The 25,267-nt window shown below is 49.3% G+C and overlaps 1 protein-coding gene across 7 annotated transcripts in view; it reads right to left on the reverse strand.

Moving 5' to 3' along the window:
* Positions 1 to 25,267, reverse strand: part of Oamb (Octopamine receptor in mushroom bodies) — a 780,847-nt gene that overhangs the window by 327,936 nt on the left and 427,644 nt on the right. The window lies entirely within an intron of this gene.

Consider the following 25,267-nt stretch of genomic DNA (forward strand, 5'->3'; position numbering starts at 1 on the left):
CTCCTACAAGAATTTTGTTAAAGCGATGAGTATTGGCTGAGAAATCGTAAATCAAAAACCGCGCATTATCGTCGCGCCATCTTTCCGCCTCCTTTCAACTTTTTCTTCCGTGTTGTCGGCGCGCGAGCCTTCCCTCCCATGATGCTGCGCTCCTCAGCGGCGACGTACTTCCGCTATTACGCTCCTCAGACTGCCGTCTGCTACGGGCAAGCTCTTTCGGCCTCTTCATCTTTGTTGACACCATGGACATGGATCCCGCACTCCGCTCAAGTCTGGAAAAGCAAACGAAAGACCTGGCCACATGTGGGCGGCCTGGCGTTGCTTTTTTCGCGGTGTACGTTGCTGCAGTTGCTATCGGGGGCACGTGACTTTTTATCGGCGGCGAACTCGCAGCCGCACGGGGAGAATCGGGCGCTCGTTCCCTTTGATGCACCGCGCATTGTTTATCCAAAAAGCCGTCTCAGATGTGGCCCCGCTGGTGCCGGGTCTTATTTTGCGGCGGTGGTAATTCCTACCAGCGGCATGTGAAAAAGACATTTTAAACCGACACAGAACCCGTGCACAAAACGCGCCGGATCGGATCGCTTTATCAGTGGCGATGAACGGGAAGGCGCAGAGCAAACCAGCGCCGCACTCGAGCAGCGAGCATCTGTGTTCTGACAAGCTGCACCCATGTGTGGCATTCAACACTGACGCGAAAGCGTTTGTTTGCACTTGTTTCGATAGTTGTAAAATGTTCAAGCACTCCGGCACTCCGATAGCAGATCAGCCGGCGAGTCATTTCGCAAAACATTCGACAGATGGCGCCGTATGTATTAGCGTGTCACTACGCAAAACTGATGAGACGCTCTCCTAAAACTCCCCTCGCGGTGTTTACGTAGCGGGACGCAAAAATTTAGCGTTTAGCTTATGCAAAGGCAACAAACGCTGTACTAAAAATCTCTATTAGCAGCAAAGTAGAGTGCGTACGTGAGGCCGCAACATGGCGGCAAGTAGCGCGAGATGGAGGAAAGATTTTTTGCTTCCGATGAACCAAGTTCTTCGCCCCTGTGTTTTTAAATACGTCAAGTGGTTAGCACGTCGCCCTCACGCAGCTCTGTATCGTCGTAACATCGCTGACTGTCCGAACGAAGCTTGCAGCTGAGCCAAGGCAGCGACCGAAGTTGTGTGTGTGTGTGTGTGTGTGTGCATCGCCTACATGTGTTGTGGACGCGTTACTTTCGCGATGAAATGCGACGTTGTACTTCTGCGGGTGGATAGTGCTTCCCATAGTCTGGATTATCTTTCTCAAGCGACGTACGACTCAACCTCGCATGCGGTATGTTCAGAGTGCCTGGATAAAAGCCTTCTCGGCTTGCGCGCCAGAGTTAAGTGACTTGCTATTCATCCCCGCAAACCCGGCGCGAGGTGAGTGCCGAATTTACGACGGGCAGGAGGAAGCAACTGATAGTCTGTCAATCGCGGTTCAGACTTGCAACGCATGTTGTGACGTTGTGTTCGTTCGAAACGCATCTCTGGATTGTTTTGAAGTTGAATAAAATGTATACGCGTCAAACCCGGGCATTCGGCTCAGGGCGTTCTCTGCGATTGCACGAACGAAGTGCCACGGGGCTTCGACGCTTTCGTTATGGTATGGACCACGGAGCAATGGACTCACGTAAGATAATATCGATGTCGTGTCATGGCCGTCATTCAATACAAACGGTTAAGCGTTTGTTTACACTTGTTTCGTTTGTCGTAAAATGTCCAAGCACTCGGCTGGCAGATCAGCCGGCGAGCCGACGCTGAGCAGACGACACATCTCTTTGCCGAAAGTGCGTGAAAAAGCCGCCCAATAGCAGGATGTCTACCTCATGACAGCATCTGGAATCGATGACGTAGACATTGGAAGAAGGCGGCGTCCAAAAACACGCAGGGAAGGGTGAGAAAAGGGCGACAAGCTTTGCAACAAAAGTGTGAGCTTTCCGCTGCACATAAAAGAGTAATACGTTGCACAGCTGACGTTGACGACCCAATCTAACGATTGCGCTAGTTCATTTAGTGTGCTCAAAACGCCTTTCAGGGCCCCTTTAAAAGTGAGCATGTCTTTTACAGGAGGCACGATGATAGTGAAGATGCGTGTCCAGTAGGCAGAGACAACGCTGGAGGGGCCGATTGTAGTCTGGACAATCTCCGTTAGGGGATGTGATGGACTGCGGCACCCAGGGAGTGATGACGAAAAGATGTAAAGATGCTTGCTTTGTATTAGAAGATTTGGGTCCTTCCAGTGAATGAGAGACTTTGTGGCCATATTTTTTATTTACATTACATAGAGTGAAATAATCTATTCTAGCATGACTCAACGTGGACGTTGGTAGATATACAAAGAACTGATGCCTTTCAAGGCGGCCTTCATGGACCCCACTCGCCTCTCCCTAATTTACGACTGCTACGTTCGACTAAATTACGAATACTCGGCGAAACTAATGTCGACCAAGAATTTGAATAGGCTGCAGGGGCTGTAGACAGAGTTTCGTTGAAACTAGCCCTTAAGATATTTCAGTGGTGCCCCCTGGCTCCTGACGTCAGCTTAGGGACTCGCCGCTGTCGTCTACTACACTACCCCTGAGCGGGGCAACAGTTTCTGCTTTCAAACTCGCCCATTTTGGCGGATGAACAAATATCGCAGGAGTTTGAAACCACGTTTGTTTCGTGAACAAACGGAAGGTGATACTGAACTCAGGCTACATTTTTTGCGACCTTTGCTGGTGCACGCTGCATAATGTTATGACATGTCATGACAACGTAAATTGATGATACAATACTTTCGTCATTCCACAAGGTTACAAAGACTGTTTTACACTCTGCTTCATATTTTTACACTCTGGAATTGTCATTTTCCACTCTGTAATTCGTACAGGTCTCGCACTTTCTTAGTTTTAAGATAGCAGTTGGCTTGTTCTCATAGTTTGAAAGATTGCTGATAGAGACGCCAATGCCTCGAATATTCGTAGCAGTAAGTAACTCGGACTGAGCACTCTTCGCACGGAATCGGCTTCGCAGTGAATGGTGCAAAGCCGCCAATGTTTCCCCCGGAGTGGTGACAAACAACCCTACTTGAAATCATGCCTTGAGCGTGTTTATGCGATTTGAGTGAGCGAATGAAAACTTTAGGACGAGCTTCAGGCGTTGTTGATTGGGCGCCCTGACGGTGGGGGGCCTCCTCTAGTCCGGGAAGCCCTGGTCCGCGCTGGCAGCCCAGGCCCTCTCCACCAGGCTACGCTGGATTGAGAGGTCGGCGCAGGCCAGCTGGCTCGCCCACGTTGGATGAGAATTTGGGGTAAGGAATGGGGTTTTCTGACACTCCGATACCAACTGGTATACAGGATGCTAGGTTGGGAACAGAAATTACCGGTAGCGTAGTAGAGGGTAGACTTGGCACGAAGAGGAGTAGCACGAGGATAGGAATTCGAAGTCGGCGGAAGGCAGTCGCCTCGGCTCTGGATAAACGGGGATGTGGTGGCGGGAACTGTCGTCGTTCGTGGCGGTATTGGGCGAGGATGCCCGTGTATGAAATAAGAGTAGTGGGCTTGGGGGAGCAAAAGGGCTGCGTGTCTTCGCCTTATTGAGAAATGACCCAGTGGGTATGAGCGCGGGCAGCGGCCTGTGCCACCTCGTTTCCCTCGAAGGACTCGTGTCCGGGGGTCCAGATGATGTGCATTACCGGGAGCGTATGCACACTTTGCAGAATTCGGAGAGCCGCGGGTGATATGCGACCTAGCAGGAAGCTTGGGCAGGTGGCTTGGGAGTCGGTCATTATAGGGATGTTGCCTTTTCTAGTGGTGGCGGCCAGAGCGATGGCAAGTTTTTCTACTGCCTCAATAGATTGAGCTTTTTTTTATATATTTGATAAGACGCTATGTGCACGCAATATGTGTTGCGGGCGAGAATCAAACGTTAATCGAGCGCGAAGAACCAGCAGGGAGTGCGAGCCCGGGTGAAGCAGGCGACAAGTACCAGTATCCTTGAGCCGACGTCAGAAGCGTTTCGCAGCGCCGCTCGTGGTCGCGCTCACCGTGAATAGTCTGCAAGTGTTGGGAAAACTGCGCCATTGTCACGCAGAGCAACAACAGTCCTAATTGGCGTTACAAAACATATTCCTCGTAGCTATTTTTATTTGTCTTCCTTAATTCTACCTTTCACACTAGCAGCTGTTAAAATCTGTATTGATGTTGCTGAAACACAAACAAAATGGTCAAAAGCAGTAACTCGGCATTTGTGATGTACTGCTAATCGGGTGATTTCGGTGAGACGTGCGATCGCCGACCAAAGTTCGTCCTTGCGCCATGTGATGGAGTGGGGCTGTTCGCGGAGTGCAAGTAGTGGCCATGCCCACTTTTAAAGCGAAGTTTTCTATGCCTTACTGTGGGCGTTGTTCGTCGCGCAATACGCACTGCAGGAACGCCACCTTTACACTTCGCTTTACAATGCCCATCAAGCGCCTCAAGAAAAACAAAATAACGCTTCCCGTGGTCGGCATCGAACCTGGGTATCTCGCATTACGAAGTCGACGTCTATTCGATTGCGCCATTTCGAAATATGGCTCAGATTGCGTGGGAGAAAGCTTCGAGTTATAACCATCTTTCTCGTAAGAAATGAGCTTTGATTTTTTTTTCGCACTAGCGTCACATCTCGAGTCAGGAGCAAAGTGCCGCTGCACCTGGTGCCAAGACACGTGGCTGAGGCCCGCAGTGAAGGGCTGTGGCATCGACTATGTAGCGGAGTACCCTACCCCAACCCAAATGCCACTCACGAGCTTTGTGAAAGAGCCTTGGCCAGCTGGTTGAAAGGACAGTTGAAGTGATCAAGGTGTACCCTGAACTGAGGAAGGCTTCCATGTGTTCTCAATAAAAACGCGTATTCTGTATCTCTTTCCTCGGGAGAACTACGGTGATGTTCCACGATGTTATCAAATCCGACAAAAGCTAAACAGAAACAACGTGCACGAGTGCAGCAGCCACTTGCGTATATGCATAAGCAGGATTAACAGCTCGTGGTTAAAAGAGTCACGCTGATTGCAGGAACCGCGGCTGCGCCATATTCGCAGACTTCTTGAAGGGGCCCTTACCCTCACTGACTTACCCTGTTCACGTCGTAATAGGACGATAGATTACACTATCATAGTATCACAATATGCTTCCATATTCAGCAGATTAACTCTCTGTGACAAACCGTGCGAGGATGACGTGCACATCTTCCCAAAGTTCATGGCGGTGATCTCTCCCAACCCCGTACGGCCGAAGCTCGGCGCTGCGGAGACGAAATTGCTGGCCGCAGCAGGGTCGAGAGAAAGCTGAAATTTATCAGGAACACAATGCACACGGCTTTTAATTAGGAAGACGTGCCGTTAGTCTCGTTTTCCCTATTGGTGAACGGAGGAAGCGTGTTGCAGTCTGCTTGCATGGGACACGCACAACATAATTCAGCCGCGTCAAGACAACCATTCCGACTCCCCGCACAACAGCGAAATCAAAGCATCGACCGTCTGAGAACGCTCATCCCTTTGTATCCCGTACATTGAAAGAGACACCGCTAGTTTCGAGGCAACCGATTACCTCAGGGCCATGATTTTCGCAAGCTTGCTTTAGGGACTTCTTACAAAAATTCTCGTTGAGACACTTCAGGTCTTATTAGTGCTATTTCTTTTTATTTATTTCTGTTTGAGGACAGTGAGATTTATACTTGCTAATTTTTTGTTAGGCTGCGTATTTGTTATTAACGCAGTTGGGTGCGCTGCGCACGTTTATTCTCGTTTGTTTCTGTTCCTATCATAATTGCACTCAGTTTGTGATTGGTCTAGTCGTGATTATTTGTTCTAGATTCGGGGCAATGGCTCGCTGCTGCCGATGAAAGCTGGGTAATAAAGATCAAACCCCTTATCACTGGTGGTCAGCAGAGGATTCATTCCGTTGCACTGCACAATGATTATTATACTCCACTACGGATCATGATTTCACGAGCAATATGACAGGAGCATAATGGTGAGTGAAAAAGCGGACAGCCTCCTGAAGGGCTACGTAGAGGCAACACTAGGATGAGAATGCATTGAGAAGGTTTTCCCCTGCCCACAACCGAAGATCCTAGGTTGGCGAGACTAAAAGAGTGGAAGGCTCAAGGTTTCTAAGCTCTAGATCAGCTTCTGTCCACACCACGCCCTCCGGCGAGGTGATACACTCGCTGGAAGCAACTTGACTTAGCCGTAGGCTCAGAGTCCCCGCAGAAGCTCGAGCCAACCCAGTTCTGACGGCAAACTTCGGTTTACTTCTTTCTCTATCGGTTGCTTCCCCAAACTATCGGTTTCTTCGCCGCCCTCGCTTTGTTCCCTGACAAACTACTGCAAATGCTTCTCACCGGGCTCGACTTAATGCGTCACCAATTCGATAGACAATAAAAACCCGATGATTCTTGAATTAAGCTCTTTCAGCATGCGGGCCACACAGGGATAGACTTTGCGTTGCTCGGCAGGAATCTGTTTGGGTTTCATAAAAACCTCTTTAAGTATGGTAGAACGCTCGCACTTACAATTGTCACGGGGTTCGCAATTTCTTAGGAAAATTTCACCTACATGTAAGCTCTTCCGGAACAATAAGAACTCGCCTCAAGCCCACTTACTACAAAAAAATTAAAGGAGCTTCCACTACACAGAACAGCAGTCTCAAGGTAAGGTCAACTACTTTTCGTGCACGCAAGTACCAGCCGAAGTTAATTCAGCGGCGCCTTGTTCCGACAATATGGTAGCCCATATCCTCATGCTGAAGAAGCCCAGCGTGTGAGGATGAGAGAACATTACGCGCACATTAAACCGAGGCACCGGAGAGTAGCATAAAGATACAAAAAAGGATGAAAGTAAAAGCGCAGCAGCAGTTTTAGTCTGCTTTAAACCCGCCTTTTGTGTCTGTAAATTGAGTGCCAGACACTTCACCTCTTCGCGAAAGAAAGTTTTGTAAGCGCGTTTCTTTCATGTCGTCTGCAAGAAAAAAGGAACAAGGAAGTTACAACTGCCTTTAAATGAGATGACGGCCATTTTCCTGTCCTCGGCTATCTTTAAAGTGTGCGCGCAAACTTGTTGATAATTAAAGCTGACTTTATGTGTACGTTTGGTCTTCAGTATTTCTGTACTTGTTAGCCTCTGAAGGAAAAATAATGCAGATGGGCACAAAAACTAAAGACGAAACCGGACCTTCATTTGCTTCATTTTCTCACAGGCTTTCGTCCAGAAAAACAGGCTCGTTCAGAAAAACGAGAGCAGGTTTTTTTTTTTCTTACTGTACAGAGAAAACGAATGATGGCGGAGTGACCTAATCGAGGGATATAAAATAACTGAAAGCCCGCTTCCACAACCCCCCCCCCCCCCCACCCCCTCCTTCCTAGCCTCCTTGTAACTTTTTCTCTTCCTCGATTTCGCTGTTTTATCAGCCACATTTGTCTCCCGCAGACCTCTTGGGCTGTCCGAGCCTCCGTGGTTTATTTTATTTCGTAGGTATATACGTTAGCCCCCCCTCTCCCCTACATGTTGCCACGACCTGGCCCTCTACGCGGCGCATCCTCCCTTCTGCTCGCATCGCTCAAGGAGGAGAGCGGGAGGCCGGTGGGGAGAAGATCGAGGCCGTTTCGCTGCCCTCTTTTTGCCCGTCATTGTGTTAATGGAACGCGGTGCGTGCCTTCGCTACAGTGCGTGGAAATGATGACTCGTTGGCGACTTTTTCCGCCGAAGATGCCATCGATAAACGAAGCCGCGAAAGAGAGGCTGCACTCGTGGGCCACGCTTGGCCGGGTACTTTTTCGGTCATGCCGCCGCCGCCGCCGCCGCTGTGACTGGCCTCTGGGCGCCCAGTGCTACGCGTCGGCCGGCCCATCCGACTCCGGCGCCGACGTCCGTGGCGACGGGCGCCATCGGACTCCATTCTTCTCTTCGTCCCTGCTCCACCCTCTCTCTTTTCTTCGCCTTACACCGAAAGCGACCGCTAGTTCGCTGACGCCCTTGAACATGGTAAGGCGATGCGTGCCAGGGTCCGGTTAACGCGCTACTGCACAATTTGACGCGTTTTTTTTTTTTTTCATTTATATAGAAAACTAGCACTGCTCTACCCTTTTTTGTACCATCTATATGTTTACGCATCGTTTAGTATACGGTGCATAGGCATTCTCCGCTCCTGACCTTCACCAAGCTCTTGCAGTTCTGTTTGTGTTTGCATGCTGAAAAGACGAAATCAGGATCAGGCCGCGCTGAAGACAACCATGTTTCGTAATTTCGGCTCTCATAGAATCCCCAGAAATGTCGACGCACTGGCTCTTGTTATCCAAAGAAATGCAGCCCCTCGGCTGTTCAATCATTACCGCAGGAATAACTATTACCGTAAAAAGAAATGCCCCCGTTAAAAAAAAACTTACTAAATCTTGGTCTTGTGAGACGTCGACAGGGATAGATCTTAGAAACGTGGAGATGATTTTCCGCTGAGCGGCTTCAGCGACCGCTATAGTTATCCAGGGTGGTTGCTAAAGTAAGGACGGGGGAGAGCGGGAGTCGCGGGGTGTTTGGTCAGAGTACTCAGAAGGGCCCTGTAACGATGACAGCTCATAAGAAAAGAGTGAATAGAAATGTGTGAGTGTGTGGGAGGGGGGGGGGGTGGGGAGCGCATATGAGTTAGGCTTATTTGAAGCTGTAGAGTATCTTGCGGCCCGGGACTTATTGTAGAGTTGTTCAATCCTGCCAGCATCGTAAAAATAAGGGATATAGGCATATTTTGACGTTGCTGGTGGTAATGCCGCACTTCAAACTGCGCAAGTGTCCGACGTGGTTGCCTTTACATCATAGAGAACGCGACAGATAAAAATCAAAATCCCGGAGGAATTCCTCCCTAGTTCGGCGCTTGTAACTTGTGATGTAGCCTGTCGCCAAAGCTGAGGCCTTATTGAGGGCGAAAACAGCTCCCTCACGTAGGGACTCTACTCATGGTAATCCCTCTTGCCTACTGATTGCCGTTCAAATGGTCACGGAAACAATGTCCGTCGTATTTTTAAGTGCGAATGCACTTTATAAGCGACCCTGAATTCCGGTGACCGCCGTCCGTCCACATAGCAACAGCTGCGGGTGCGCGCGCTCCTCGTCTTCCTTGGCAACGGGGGGAGATGGGCGCGCGCTGCCTGGCCGCTGACATGGCACATACCCACGTGGGGGATTGGCCAGGAATCGGGCGGGAGAAGGGCTAATGCACCCGCTTAAAGGAGTACTGACACGAAATTTCAAAGCTGAGATCCGCTCTAGCAATCAAGTACAACGACAACACAAATAGGTGTCTGTGCATGGCACATACCCACGTGGGGGATTGGCCAGGAATCGGGCGTGAGAAGGGCTAATGCACCCGCTTAAAGGAGTACTGACACGAAATTTCAAAGCTGAGATCCGCTCTAGCAATCAAGTACAACGACAACACAAATAGGTGTCTGTGAATAAATGCATCTTTCTTTCTTTGTAGTTGTGTGTGTGTGTGTGATCTCTTTTTCGCGAACATTACCGAACCGCGCAAATTCAACTCCTGCATTCGCACTTTCACATTCTTCCCCTCGGGGAAATGCGGGGAATTTTTTACTCTAGAATCAAGGCTTATTACCGATTCAGTTTATTTCTTACGTACACGAGATGCTCGCGAACAAGTACGACGTTATAGCTAGTTAACTTGCAGTGTAGAGAGGAGGCAAAAGGAAGGGGAGTGAGGTAAAACAGAACACAAAACAGAAGAGAGAAAAACATTAATAGCCTGCATGCACAAGTTTTGTACAAACTGCCATGACTGCTAAAGCCAGTCCGGCAAACCAGCAAGTTTTCAAAATTTAAGGAGAGTACTGATCGGGATGATGAACGACATGAAACGGAGCAGGTGCCTTGGCCAATTGGATGTTACAGCGGGTAGCCGCAGATTATGATAACAAATGAAGCTGTAATGAGAAGTAGTGAAGGATTGAGAGGGAAAGTTGGCAAAGAACCGGCGGGCTTACAGGTTTGCTGAGAGCGTCCGCAATTGCTCAGCCGTAGCAGCACCTTTTTAAAACATTTACAACTGGTACTTAAAAATACACTAACTTCATTTCAGTAAGAATTACCAAACCAGCATCTTTTTACCTCCCGCAGTAGGCATTGTTTCATCTCCGGCTTTAATGAGGTTCTTTGCCTTGGTGAGGGAGTGCAGTCAAATTATTCGTCAAGGTGGAGATGATACGGCGGCTGTAAGCACGCCCACCTTCACGGCAGTATACGACACTACGGCTGGCGGTATTCTGCCAGCGTACACCATGTACATGCGACATTTTGCAATTAAAATACGAAAAAGATTAGCGAAAGGTCTTAGGCGGCAATGTTTATAGACAGTTCATCCTTTCTGTACCTTCTCGGCGGCAGCAGCCCACAGCTTGGACGGCTAGTGCGCAGGGAAGAGGGGGGGAAGAGGGGGGGGGGGGGGGGGGGGGGGCGTTACTTTGTCTTATCAGTTTTGAACGTTATTTTAAGTGGCGGAAATACGAAAAGAAAACGGGAAGGAGAAGAGCTAGCTATAATTATTTATTCTTCAACAAATAGAGCACCATTTGTTGTCGACTGACACCTTGAAAGGACTAGAAAGCTACACAGAAAGTTATTAATCATTTTATAACCATATAATGCAGTCAAACGTACATGATTAAAGTGCTTGGTGTTATGCCTCAGTTATACTTTCACCCTGTTTCTAAATTGCCTAGTCTGGATTTTAAAATGTTTTCGGTTGTTTGTTCCGAACTCTAACTTACTCTTTGCGTTGCAAATGGCGAACGCTTGAATTGCGAGACTGAAGATCGGCGGAGGGTTGGTACTATTGCATACCAAACACAGCCTGTGACTACGATAAGACACGTGCAAAGTAAGGAATAATGAAATACTTTGCCTCACCTACACTGAATGTTCACCCACAAGCCAACGGACGCAATCTGCATTGTACGAGAGCTTCGATAGTGAGACTGTGATGTCGAAGTAGCCGCCGCTGCGTGTGTATCACGACGGAACTCTCTTTCGTTCTTCCATCAAACTTAATTACGAAGTCTTAATGACCTCGTGTGGGGCAGCCGCGCTATTTCGGGATCCCGCGCTAAACCACTGCACTTGAGGAGACTGCGGGGCACTAGCTTTCTCTGCCACCCGTGCATTCATTTTGCCTCAGAGGTGCCATTTGGGTCACTCGGGATAAAAAAGGAGCGTAACGGTTGCGATTATGCGCTAGCCGGGTGATTTGCATAAACTCCTCTGGCTTCCCAATAAACTCCATTCAAGTGGGCTCCTGGCATCGCTTCCACAGTACGGCCTCCACACTGGCACTAACACTGTTGCCAAGAGATAACGATCCACTGAGAGCCTCATGTGGCGAGCGCTTTGAGCGTATTTTTACGAGGATCGCATCGTACATATATCGTAAGCTTTAAAAAAAAAAGTCTAGTGATAATTGCCTGGAACAACCAGTGCAGACAGTATGTAGTTAGATTCCAAAGTAATGCGGCGCCAAGACAGAGAATAAGCGTCATAAAAAGACGGTGGGTGGTGGACAAGGTTTGTGCTTTCGGAATACCATAGCCGCTGAGCTTCGAGAACACAAATCCGATGAGGAACTAGGTAACGCCGGGATGAGTCCTGCAAGAAGGAAGCCTGACATCCGCATTGCTATCAAAAGCCCTCTCTCTGTCGACACGCACACACACATATACACACTATATATATATATATATATATATATATATATATATATATATATATATATATATATATATATATATATATTAGTGTGAATGTGTGTGTGTGAGAGACAGAAGAGATCAGTGGGTTGAATTAATACAGAAGGGAAAGCCGGTAGTCAAGAATGTTAAGGAAAACATAGGGGAGGAGTTTGACTATTATTGAATTTGGCTATTTTTTATGTTAGGAATGAGAGTAGGGAAGAACGCGCTCTAGAGTGGATTCTGAAAGCACGCTATCGGAGAACGCGTTCAATACTTTGGCTATCTGGGCTACTGTGCTCTTTGCCGCGTTGTGGAATATGTGTCTTACGCTTGCCCGTGCTCCACGCCCAACAGGTAATTTAGAAACTTGCTCAAAATTGCTTTCCCTCTTTCTCGGCTGGGCCTTGTTTGCGCGTTTCGGTGATGTCACTCAAGCTACGCCACGGCTGTTGGCCGGTATCCTTTCAACTGCAGCAATAAATGCATTCGATACCCATTTTGAAAAATCAGCAACAAGAACAAAGCAGAAACTGGAATGCGTACCTGCAGCGAGCAGCAAATCTCGCAGTGCTGCTCTAGCTGTGCAGGCGATAACTAAAGTTTTCGCAGTGCTTCCACGTACGACTGAAGGCTTTTACTACAGCGAAGCTTTAGTGTGCTCACTGATGGCGTCTGTGACGAGAAAACGCCGAAGTAAAAAAAAAAAAAAAACGCTTCCGGTGGCCGCAATCGAACCTGCGCCCCCGCGTTCTGAAGCCAGCGTCTATCCACTTGCTTCATTTCGACGTTGTCGAAATGGTTTGGAAAGCTTAGAAAACAACGAAAGAATTGGTCACGAGAAAGCTTCGCGTTCAGCCATCATCGTCGCTTGACAGAGGGGTGCATGGTTTTGTCAGTGTTGCGGGGTACATTTACGAAAAACTGAACGATGGCACCCTTTTTTTTGGCGAGTCAGGAATCTGAAATCAATGCTAGCGCATGATGCGCCAGTCAGTGGCAACGCAGCTCAACAGCATCATTTTTAAAGCGTATACAGACATGCAAACAGGCGGTCGACATTCCGATCAATCCCCGCATCTACCGAAGGCTTCGGAGCCACGAGTATTCACAACACCCTCGACGAGCTTATGGACGCGAAAGAATAGGCACCGCGATGGAGAGGCCCACCCTCCTACGACTTCCCGTTTCCCAGCACGCAGGATTATCACTGACCTACACCCGCGAAGTACTCCCATCATATACCCCCGCGATGTGAATCTTCAATGCGTCCGTTGGTTTGTGGGGTGAACATCATCATATACACTCAAGCGTAAAAAGGTGAAGTTGAGAATATTCGGAGCTTTATTGCTGCCTTGTCAGCAGCTGGCCTACTATATAAACAGCTGTCAATCGAGGAAGTTCGAAAAATATGCTCGAATGACACGCTTTCTGATAGGTGAAACAAAAAGTACTGAAAAAGTTTCCCGCTTGTTGGCAGGTGATGCTATCTGGACCGAGCACTGAGAAGTAGATTAAGTTTTCGATACCGACTAGTTGGTATGCCATCATATGAATCAGATTAAAGCGCCAAGTATGACTTCAGGAAAAACATATCGATAAAACAGATCTGCACTAATAACTACGTTTTATGTCGCCTTGACGGCGATTGTAAATCTCTGAAAATACAGTGGGTCATAACGCTCCGAAGATACTTAGAAGTATACCGAGACTGTACTGAGAAGCATACTGAGAGTGTGAGGCTGCAGAAGTATGCCGAGGAGACACTGGGAAGAAGTACAGTGTACTCTGAGAAGTATACTGATTCCCGTCGATAACTGCCATCGCCCTCCCCTCCACTCTCCTCCCCTACCCCCCCCCCCCCCTCTCCCGTATAATCGTGTACACAATGCGCTCGACCTCTCACATTAGAAATGTGCCCTCTCTTACTCCTCAGCAAAGCTGACAAGGAAACACACACATAAGCAGCATATTAAAACATCGGAAACCAAGAAGCTGGTATGTATGGCTCATGCCCTGACGACAAACCGCAAATTCAAGGATGAAATCGTAGCAGCTTAATTTGCCAAAATGTTCTGATAGCACTGCGTGTGAAAATTTAGTATCCGAGGTATCTGAGGGGTTTCAACTGCTGTTTTCTCTATAACATGATTTGAAATAATAAAATTGATTCTTTCACTCTCTCTCTCTCTCTCTCTCTCTCTCTCTCTCTCTCTCTCTCTCTCTCTCTCTCTCTCTCTCTCTCTCTCTCTCTCTCTCTCTCTCCTCTCTCTCTCTCTCTCTCTCTCTCTCTCTCTCTCTCTCTCTCTCTCTCTCTGGATCACTGATTCGCGGCTCTCATCGACAATTTCAAGCCGAGTTCTTATACTATATCGAAGACATCTGGCGCAGTAATACAAGGATGCTAGAAAGGCGTATTTTGGTTTGGTATGCTGTAGCCGCCTTCCTTCCACCTCCATTACAATTACAGTGTTCCTTCTTACCAGTCTTTGTGTTTCTGTTTATATAGATTTATCTCGTGCGGCAAAGTTAGTGTTCTCCGAGGTACAAATGACACTCACACTCTTCTAAAAGCTTTCTCTTTCCTATAGAAAATTCAGTTTATCGCGGTACTGTGTCCGCAATGAAATAGAAAATCTGGGACCCTTAGCTGCGTAAAACAAGAACGAAATACCTCGTTTATGCGATGCTTTTTACGCGAAACGAGAGCGAGTGTTTCCACGTTCCCGAGGCACGCACTTCAAAGTTCCTCTTTTGTTGCACTTGTTGGCAGCACACACCAGTTCCACACCCCCAGTACGCGAACACCCCTAATACGCGAAAACGGTGCCCTACAGCAATGCAGCAACCAAGCGGAAAAGACGTCCTCGCATTCAAACGCACGTGCACGGCGCTGCAGTTGTTTTCCGCAGCCCGTACTGAGCGGCTTGTTAACGTGCCCGCGGCATGTCCGGTGGCCTGAAATGCCAGCGACAGCTGCGAAGACATGCGGCCTCTGCCCGCGCTAAAGCGCATGTCATATTGTTTCCGGCTCGCTTTTTATTCAAGCCGTCCCGGCATTGACGCCGTATACGCTATACAAATGCGTTGTCCCCAGGAAAGGCGACAACGACCCGTGCAGGGAAGGCATGTAATCCCAGTGACGGGAAGGCTTAGAAAAAAGCCGTCTAAGCGACGGACCGTTGCGCCCTTTTCAATTTTTCTGCCTTGGCGGCGCAAGACGCGACGAGACCCATCGCTGTTTCACCTCTGCTAGCGCTCTAAGTTGAATGTCGTCGAGAGGTGTTCCGCTTGAAAACTGACTTCGCTCTCGCGCTTAGGAGATACGCGCAATGGACTTCTTTGTGCATTTCCGCCACGCTAAGTGGGTTGTAGGAGGTTAATGCACCATGACGAATAAATGGGCAGGCTGCGCTCGACCACGCGGGGCCTTCCTCGGTAAGATTCTCGGTGCGACAGCGCTGAGATACTTATACGCTCACTGACAGGAGGGAGCGAAAGGAGGAAGGATTATTGCGTTACGCGTTGTATTAACCAATGTTGAGCGAAGACGAGAAGAAAGCTTGTAACCGGGCGGAAAAGCGGCGACTTTGGGCCATCTCACTCTACAGCGCTGGCATCAAAAATGCAGGAAACATACCAATCGCAGCGAGGTTCACTTACGCATCAAAATACGTTTCAATATGGTCTGAAACGCCGTGATGGGGCGGGCACATGCGCTGTCAAACACTGTTCCGATTCTGACTCAATATATGATTTGGACGTAGTTCTACGCAGGTATAAAACTTTATGACCAGAAAGCTTTTCGAAAGCTTTCGGGTGCTTGACAAAGTAAGGCATGCAAGTAGACAAACACAAACAAGAAAAACTCTGACGCAAACGCTGAACCTGACACAGGCTCAAGTCTTTGTCACCAAGTGCAACAGGCTTTTCCCTTACATGCAGAACCTCTTTTTGGGGAAATAATTTTGTTCATTTGGTTCTGGTGGCCTACAGCAGAGCAGCTGTATGACGAAGAGTGGGTTTCTTAATTACGTCAAAGCCACACTGTGTTCCGGCAGTCTCTTATTGCAACACCGTATGGTTTATTTAACTTGCATTTTTTGCTCTGGAAATTAACCGTCCAGGCGGCCATGAACAGAGTTAAACAGGTGTAAGAGCGCTTTAATACTATGCCACGTCTTTTCACTGACAATGTCGGCCGCCTGTTGTAGGTTGGTCTCCATTTCCCCCATTGACCCATGAGTGGCCCATATGGTGATGTCATCCGCATATAATCCATGGTGTATGCCTGGTATGGCATCCAGGAGCGGAGGGAGGCCTATGAGAGCTATATTAAACAGCAAGGGGGAAAGGACCGCACCTTGGGGCGTGCCCTTGTTGCCGAGAGAAACTGTATTGGAGTTTAAATCTCCCACCTTCAGAATGGCTTTTCGGTCGTCGAGGAAGTCCCGAATGTATTTGTAGGTGCGTTCTCCGCAGTTAAGGCCATTCAGTTGTTTAAGTATGGCCGTATGTGTGCGCCGCAAAAATCTGAGCTGCTTATCGTCTCACCACGTAAAAAACTCCCTCCCGGGTCGCCAACCATCTCCCTAGAAGTGGATGGCCACCCTATTGTTCCAACTCAGCAGGTGAGAATCTTAGGCATGCTTCTACAAGCGGATCGCTCCAACACCAAACTGCTAGACCGACTTAAGCACACCACGGAGCAAGTCTCCCACATGATCCGCAGGGTCAGCACAAAAACTAGAGGTATGAGAGAGGCGGATGTGCTAAGACTTGTCGAAGCCTTTGTAATCTCTAGGGTTACTTATGCCCTCCCCTACGCTGTGCTGTCGAAGGCTGAAAAAGACAGGGTAGAAACTATCATACGCAAGGCGTACAAACTGGCGTTGGGACTACCTGTCAGCACCTCGACACAGAAACTCCTACACTTGGGAGTTTATAATACCTTGGATGAACTCCTCGAAGCTCACCATATGAATCAATTATTACGTCTGAGCTCCACCTCCACCGGCAGGACAATTCTGAACCAGCTGTGCCTGCGCTCACCGCTTCAACATCCCCAGGCCGATTCGACTAACCTTCCGCATGAGATCCGCCAATTCATTGATGTGGCCCCACTACCCCGGAACATGCATCCAACGCACCATCAGGATCGCAGAGACGCCAGAGCTAAAGCTATCTTCAAACGGTACGGCCAAAACGCCACCACAGTATACACAGACGCAGCCTCCTATCCCGGGAGGAGAGCTATGACTGCTGTTGTGACTACAGCTCAAGCCCTCCTCACAAGTGTATCAATTCTTACCACCCATGCACAACAGGCAGAAGAAGCGGCCATAGCCCTAGCAATTGCTCAAACCCCTGCAGAGATCATTATTACGGACTGCCAACAAGCATGCAGAACTTTCTCCAGCGGCTTCGTCTCACCCCCCGCCACACAAATTCTGCTGCAGAATCCTCCACAACACCGCGTAAGGATTATTTGGGCTCCCGCCCATGCCGACGTGCCTGGCAACGAAGCTGCCCATCAGCATGCCCGCGATCTGACACACCGGGCTAGTCAGGAGTTCGGCGAGCAGCGGCGGGACTGTCCCCTTTTGTCCAACAAGGAAATCACGCAGCACTACCGCCTGCAGCGAACCATGTACCCTGCTCCACACAAAAATCTAACCAAAGAACAAGAACACCACCTTCGAGGTATCCAAACCAATACCTTTCCCCACCCAACTAGAGCCCACATTCTGGCTCCCACCCTCTACTCCTCGCAATGCCGCTTCTGTGAGGCTCCGGGCACGCTTTACCACATTGTGTGGGGCTGTGATAAAAACCCTGACCTACCCCCTCTGCCCTTCCCCTCCCCTGAGCACTGGGAGAGAGCACTGTCCAGCTCGGACCCTGATGACCAGCTTTGGCTGGTGAAGAGAGCCCAAGAAGCCGGACGGTCTCAAGGGGTCCTGGAATAAGGACTCTTCCCCAAGGCGAACTTCTTCATAGGGACGTTCATTCCTCCTCCTCCTCCTCCACGTCTTTTCGGCGACGCGACCTTCTTTTACGCAACTTGCAGATCTGGGAGGGCTGATAAGAAGTGGGATAAAGCGCATGACTGGGAGTAATGATAGGACAATATTTATGATTCGAAGCGACGTCCTCGTAGACTACCCACCGCAGCTGTGTGATGCGTATAGGAACGGGGTGGTGATGTTTCGAACCCCAGTCATGAGCGATATTTCGATTAGCAGATTTTACTGAGCCTAGCAAAAAAAAAAAAGGCCCATGTCGGCCGGATAGCCATTCATATCTGTGGATCTTTCCTTCGTTAGAAGAGGTCGAAGGAAAGGCCGTGAAACTGACCATGCTTAGGTATCTCGCAAAAAGGGTTCGCCACAAAATCTGCGTTACGATTAATAATACCGACAACTGCGCTAGTTGGTGCACGTTCATACTGAGGCAGCGTAAACAACAAATGACGCAATAAAAGGAAAGACACGGCACCGCTGCACTCATAACTGCGTTCATTTTTGGAAGGAGGACCACTTATACCTATTTCCCCATCACGTGGGCACGCGTTCCCATATAAGTAAGCAACAGCCGAAGTGTGCATCCTAGGCAGAGCTGAGATGTGTTGTCGTCAATTACATAGTCATTTCGCGCATGTGTTGTTTATGATGTAAACGTCCTTAATGGACCTTCACCGATCACAAGCATCTGCCATCAACGTATCCCTCCCCGTCATTTTTATTGTCAATGTAGCACAATCTTACGTCAATGAAAAAATATAGGACCTATGCGCAAATACCATGGGACATTGGCCTTTATACGGAAGAAGCCATTCTATTTCAGCTCGCGTTGCGCACCAGCGCACCGTCATAATGCATGCGCACCATCCCGAGAAACGGCTTCTTCTACAAAAGAACCGGATAGTATGCACCTTTTTATCCGTTAATATTTATTAAGATCAAGACATGTTCTGGGCTGTGTTGCGTATGCCCAGTGATATCTTCCTGTCGACTGCGCGAATTATAGGGCCGCTAGCACACCCCACTGATAAAATGGCAGCGCCCAGAACTAAGAAGTTCAAAAGGTCTATATAAGAGCGCAACCCTTTGAGCCATCAATGCCAGTTTCCTCTTCTTGAAGCGTACATTTTAATCTGCCTAACTAAGCCATTGCGATCCGAGCGTCTCCACTGTGTCCCGTGTATTACAATCCCCCAAGCGCGACGCGCAGTCGCAAGAATGCATGAATCGCCGGCTGACGTTTATTTCCTCTGCTCAAGTAAACCGATGCGCGATGTGCTATTGACGGCATGTTTTATTCAGCGTCTCGAACTTGCTCCGTATACGCGATCCTCAATGGGATTGCTTGGCGCGGCGCTGCCCAGTACGCGACAGCCGTTTCACGACCTGTCTTGTTTCCCCGTTGCTTTCGGAAACGGCCCCCCCCCCCCCCCCCCCGCTGAGAGCTGGCGGGTCGGTCTGCGCCCGGCGCCTGTACAGCTATCGAGGCCCGGGAAGGCGACGACGCAGCATTACTCACTTGAGACCGGAATCGAAGACAGCCCCGTACACCGCCTTGGAACTCCTGACACGCTAGACAGGAAGCGAATATGCCACCGCCTTTGCATAGCACATCATGACGAATAAAAAATGGAGGCGAACTGGGAGGAGAAAAAAAATGAGGAAGGCGGCGGTTTATCGTTTGTTTTATCGGGGTTGGCCTCTGGATTTCCGCGTCGTTTCGCCAGCTGCGCTGCTTCGGCGCCCCTCAAATCCCGGTTCGGGGCACGGTTCAAACCCACCCTACACTTGCCACCTCTAAAGAAAACCCTTTGATCGCACAGGCGTGCTGTTTACGCAGCCGGATTATGTTGGACTATATCGCTCCGCTCTGGCCCTGCACAAGTAAGGCACGCGTGAGTTAGGGGAAATTTATCCGCAACCCATCCACCCTCCACTGATCTCCTAGCCACAATGTGCGCTTTTTCCCGTCCTCCTTAAGCATTTATTTTGTCATGCCACTGAAGCGTACCAACTGCACTTTCCGCCTCTTTTTATCGTTTTCACGGCCAACTGTGCTTAATGCAACGCCACATGGGGATTACGGGGCCTACGTCGGTGCTGTATTTGGCACGGCGAAGCTCAGCGTGCCTGCGCTGAACGTCCCCCGCAGTCGTTAGTAAGCAGTGCTTGCACATAAGAGCCGAATTATGCACATCTCTCGGCATACAATGTAAATGTCGCCCTCGGTTAGTTCTAAGCCACTGCTGGAAAAGCGGTTTTAAAATCCGCGCTTCGTTTCGCACAATGCGCTAAATGTATCCTGAAGGGAAAGTGTGTGAGCAGCTTTGCATTTGTGCACTGCGCGCTTTCATAGATTGCGAACTATACAAAAAAATTATGACGAGAGAACGTTGCTAATGTGTTTGCCGATACTTCTAAAATGTCTTGAGTAGATTTCGGCTGGCAATCAAGTTGGTCAATTAATCCGTAGCTTTCCATGGCATAAGGAACACGTCAGCGGCGTAGCATCGCGCGATCAGCCTCGGATTTAACCTCTTTAGCTAACACTAACTCTACCACAACTTTACTTTCTCTTTGAAGTCAGTAACTTGCAACCCGTCGACTCTCGGCCAGTAAGACGGAAAGGAGTATTAGACAAATAATGTTTCATTCCTTATTGGCTTTATGGTCTGTTTTGCACGGGATTCAAGTTTGCGTGCAGAATGCGTGTGCTTAAATGTGCATGCGGGTGTCCATGTGTGCGAGTCGATGGGTATGGGCGTGCGAGTGTGCATGTATGCGAGTCGACGAGTATGGACGTGGGTGTGTGCATTTATGGGTCTTTGCGTGTGCGTATGCTTTTGTAGGTGTGTTTGCGTGTTCATTTCTGGCCGCTTGCACGTGCGTGTAGGCGCGTGTACGTGCGTTTGTGTCTGCGTGCGTGCGTGTGGTTAAGCGCGCGTGCAAGCGTGTGTACATGCACACTCTTCCAGTCCCCTTTTTTCCGAAACGGTCACTAGTAAGCGCCCATTCTAGTTTTAGTGCGTGAGCAATTGTGCGCATCGGCGAAAATCTGCGTAGTCGGTCCGCGGGCAGAGAGCAACAGTAGTTGGAACAACAGAAAACGAGGGAGAACATGCGGAGAGGGATGATGTAAGGCTAAGCAGCTAAAGGCGGCACTGCCTTCGCCCTTCCTCGCGCTGAAGGCCTGTTGCTCCGGAGCGACGGCTCCTCGCCGCCTCCCGTTTTCGAAGCGCACGTCACTCGGTGTCCCAGAGTAAAATATATTGTGAAAGCGAGTGCAGCGCCGAGTAGGCGCAAAAGAGGAATCTATGCGAATGACGGCGACCAAATGTCGATGCTGGTGAACAAGGGGAAGAACGACAGGAAGGCAATGTCGCTGCTAAAGTGAGCAAACGAGACCACTGAGTCAGTTAAAATGCAAATCACGGTTGACAGAGCTCGCGCCGGGTTGTCGTGTTGTTGCCTTGTTGAACCGGAGCAGGGCATGCTCATCGGGCAGAGCCTCTAGTTTGTGAGAAAGAGGGGTGAGGTGCTCGCGCATTCTTTAAGGTCTACCAATGGATCTTCCATCAATTCTCGTTTCCAGGACTGCTATCCCTAGTCAGCAATGTGTAGGTAGAAACTATTCCGTAAACTTTTATCGGCACTTGAGCTCTGATATTCATGAGCTTGTTTGAAGGTCCCAGTTTTACCCCGGAACTTAAAATGCGAAAAGACTGTTCGAATATTGAGCTGTTCCTGCATGCACAGTATGTTGAAAACGAACCATAAGCCCACTGTAAATATTTCATTAGCGTATTAGGAGCCCTAACCCAGAGAAAAGCAGAAATTTCAAGGTCGATGATGCTAAATGGTTAGTGATAGGTAACGTGGTTGAAATGGTAATATCGAATTGTAACCTGTATGCTATCGCGCACGAGGAGTCAGCCTGTTACTATAGTGTTGCAGATACGTCTGGGTACGGTCCTTGTGTATTACAGTAACACCTTTAAAAGCTTCACGCTGAAGAAGAGAAACTCGCGTGTCGACATCCCCTTGTTGCTACTGGCATGTAGAAGGAAGAGAAAATAGTGCACTTTGCCTTAATGTCGCAAAAAGCGAAATCGCTGCTTCCACTGGCGTACAGGACAATTACCGAGCCTCAACACACGTGTACAAAACAAATACACAAGGGAGGACTACGTGTATACACCGAAAAATGGAAGACGGACGAAATGTGTTTCATTGTATACAAGGCCACATTGAGGGCATATAAGCATGCGTTGTAGTGGTGACGAACTCCAGGGTAAACCTAAATTCGGAACGTACCTGAGCCTCGACGTCTTCGCAGTGTCACCGGGTGTCAAGGGTAAATCCCAGGTGAAAACCGGCTGCCGTTAGCGGGCCGGTTGCCCGCCCGTTGAGCCGCGCCGGTCGCTCACCAACTGTATTGACCGTTATCTGCGCGCTTGCAGGCCAGCTCCACCGCCTGGACACCAATAGGTTCGCCTTATTGAATCTGTTGAACTCATGGCGGATCCCGGGAACTCTGACATAGCGTCGCGAGCTGCTTTCGTCGCTACACTGAACAAGAATTTAATAACGGCGTCAGCCGCTTACACGATTGAGCTGTCAGGCGTACCGAGATTGGAGGCGCCGGCCACAAAGCCTCGACTGCCAGACTCTGGAGACGCAATGTTTTGCCATTCCGAGGTAGGTGCCGTCGACCTTTGAGCCGAATATCCTGTCAGGACGCTTTTCTCCAACGCGGGAATGGTGGCCAGGGGCAGCGACGCGGAAAATCTGCCCCGTCTCCCGCGCCTGCTATTTCAGGACCGACCTTCAGGCCGGCTGTTTCTGCTGACCGAAAAACGTCGTCACCCCACCGCCGATACTATTCGAGAAAACTGCATGCCTTAGACTGATACAAAATTATGCGGCGAGTCACATCTCATTACAGCGGCTTACCCTGCACCGCTTTCAGAGAACAAGACCCCCTTCCCCTCTGACTTTTCAAGAAATATCTGGCACATTTTGTAGAAGCCAGGGCTAAGCTTATAAGGATTCGTTCGCGCTAATTGAGATTCTGTCGCTGCTTTCAACTCTGCGTGCGCTCGGTTTAAGTATTCGCTGAGGAATCAGCAACGTCGGGCGCAGTCCGCATACAGAGTGGGCAAAATGAGAGCTTTGCACGTGCTAGGCGATTTAGGAATAGCGCGTAAGCGTTCCTGGAGGCAACTTGATTTTGTAGTACAGCGGCATTGTTTCAACGCAAAGGTGCCGGATCAGGTTCCACTCGCGCAATGCACGTACACATGGAAATTCTCCAATTAAATCATCTCGTTTAGTTTGATCCTGTATGATGGTGGCAACGAACGATCGATAATAGAGGTGATGAAAGGAAAGACTTTAAGGACGGATGCATGTAGTGCAGGAGATGAATCAGAGCTGATGTATGCTGGTGAAGCCATTCTAGGCATGCGATACACACTAAATCTACCGTAGATGTACACACATTTCCAATGTATTGGTAGTAATTAACTGTACAGTTACTGATAGTCGTAATAGGTGCTATTTTTTTAGAGATGCTAATATATGATCCTTCCGAATTTTATTTTAGCACATTTCTCAAATGTCTGTTGGAATGAAACGTGGTACAGCGATCGGTCTGTCCTGCCAGACAAACTGCCAGACTGCTGCGGTGTTTTTTAGCCAATTTGCATAGCAGATTACTTCACTACCGCTTTACCCAATCCCATACGGCTGGCGGAACGTCTGCATAAGTGGTGCCTCCACGCCATTCATGTTAAAACTGAAACTGCTAATTTTATTATTAGGTCCACGTCAGTCGGAGAGGTAGAAAATCGTGTTATTTATTTCAATATACGTATATTACAGCCGAGTGTGCTGACGTTTTTCGGGATAATGCTCGCTGCTTTGAAGAACATCTATTGAGACTTTCTTTGAGGAGACAAACAACGATCAAAGGTTCTTACAGCTTTATAAACTACTACTTTGGAAAGACGGTTACCTCGACCCAGTTACAGAGCCGTCCTGTGGTCAGACTCGGCAAATTGTTTGGTCGTTGAACTGCAGGTATGCATAGACGTGAGCTCCAGCCTTGCAAAACAGCGCTTCAGAGTTGTGCCTTCACGAGTGCATTTGGTGAATGTCGAAATCTGCGCAACACAGTGAAGTATCCCTTGGACTTTTAAACAAAGGCGGCCTCGTAACACTGCAGTTCTGGGCACGCTGAACAGCAGCCCAGTTGTAGCCGCCACTTGGTTAACGCGAAAGCATTAGATAGCCACTAGCCGCGTTTACATGAATGCAACAAAAGGCGACAGTAACGCGTCACATTTCTTAGCGCATCACGAGTAATACGATACGCTAGCGCTTATATGTAGCGCATTACCCCTGGGGCGATGGTGGTGCCATAAGGTGTCGTACATCGAAGGCAAAGCAGCGTTTCTGTCGTTTCGGGTGCTTCCGGTGCGTCTGTTTGGCGTTTTTCTCGGCTCGCCGACGGGCAGACGGCGCACTTAGCTCAGCCCCACATGTCCACGGATTCGACACACTGAGAGGGTATACATTTATTATATACCCTCTTTTATACACAGAATTTATACACAGAAGCGGCAATGGTACCGCCGCTTCCGCTGCCTTAGCACACGGCACGAACAAACTACAGACACACAAGAACGCTCGTCCCCGCTCTTCACACAAGAACGCTCTTAGCCGGCGCATGTTGAGTCTAAGAGAAGGGGAAAGGGAGAGATCTCCGCCGGCGGAATCCGCTCACAGATTCATGTCCCAACACGTGGAACAGTTGGTTTTGCGATTGCCGGGTTCTTGATTTACCCAAAAAGGGCCCGCCCGCCGGACACGCTCCTACATGTCGTACCTCGTCTGAGGAAGGTGGGCTTTGCCGCCAACCTCACTAAGCTTCCCCGCACTACACCAACTTGCAGCACGTGTGCAAAGGGTAGCGGCGCGGTGATCGTAACACTATATGCTCATCGAAAATTCTGCGTTCATGGCGCACAAAAGGGTCGTCTGCTCTAAGGATAAAGAAAAGGGGGGCGCTGCAGGCTGCATTCCTTCGACTAGCTGCCTCACGTCGGCTCCTGCTTTAATGACAATTAGCGAGCGCCAATTAGCCATCAGCACGGTTTCGTTATTACCATCGAACGCAGTAAGGTACACGGACCACGCCGATACCGAATTTCGACCGGAGACCCGAGAATTTGGCAAGTTATCGCCGATTTTCTGATCCCGGCGTGGCCGCCCGACTAAGCCTAACCTAGGCTTAGCACGAGTACGGCCCCGAGCTGCAGCGGCGACGGCCGCCCAGCCCCGCCTGTGAGCCCACGGATGGACCCTGCAGCCGTAACGATGGACATGGACACCGGTGCTAATACTACTACCGAATCAGCGACAACGGAGCAAGAGCTACGAGTGGACCGAAGCTCTGGACGAACGGCCGT

This window comes from Haemaphysalis longicornis, unplaced genomic scaffold, assembly GCF_048455015.1.
Source record: "Haemaphysalis longicornis isolate Haplotype H1 unplaced genomic scaffold, Haemaphysalis longicornis Haplotype H1 scaffold_1, whole genome shotgun sequence".
In the NCBI taxonomy this organism is placed as follows: domain Eukaryota; kingdom Metazoa; phylum Arthropoda; class Arachnida; order Ixodida; family Ixodidae; genus Haemaphysalis; species Haemaphysalis longicornis.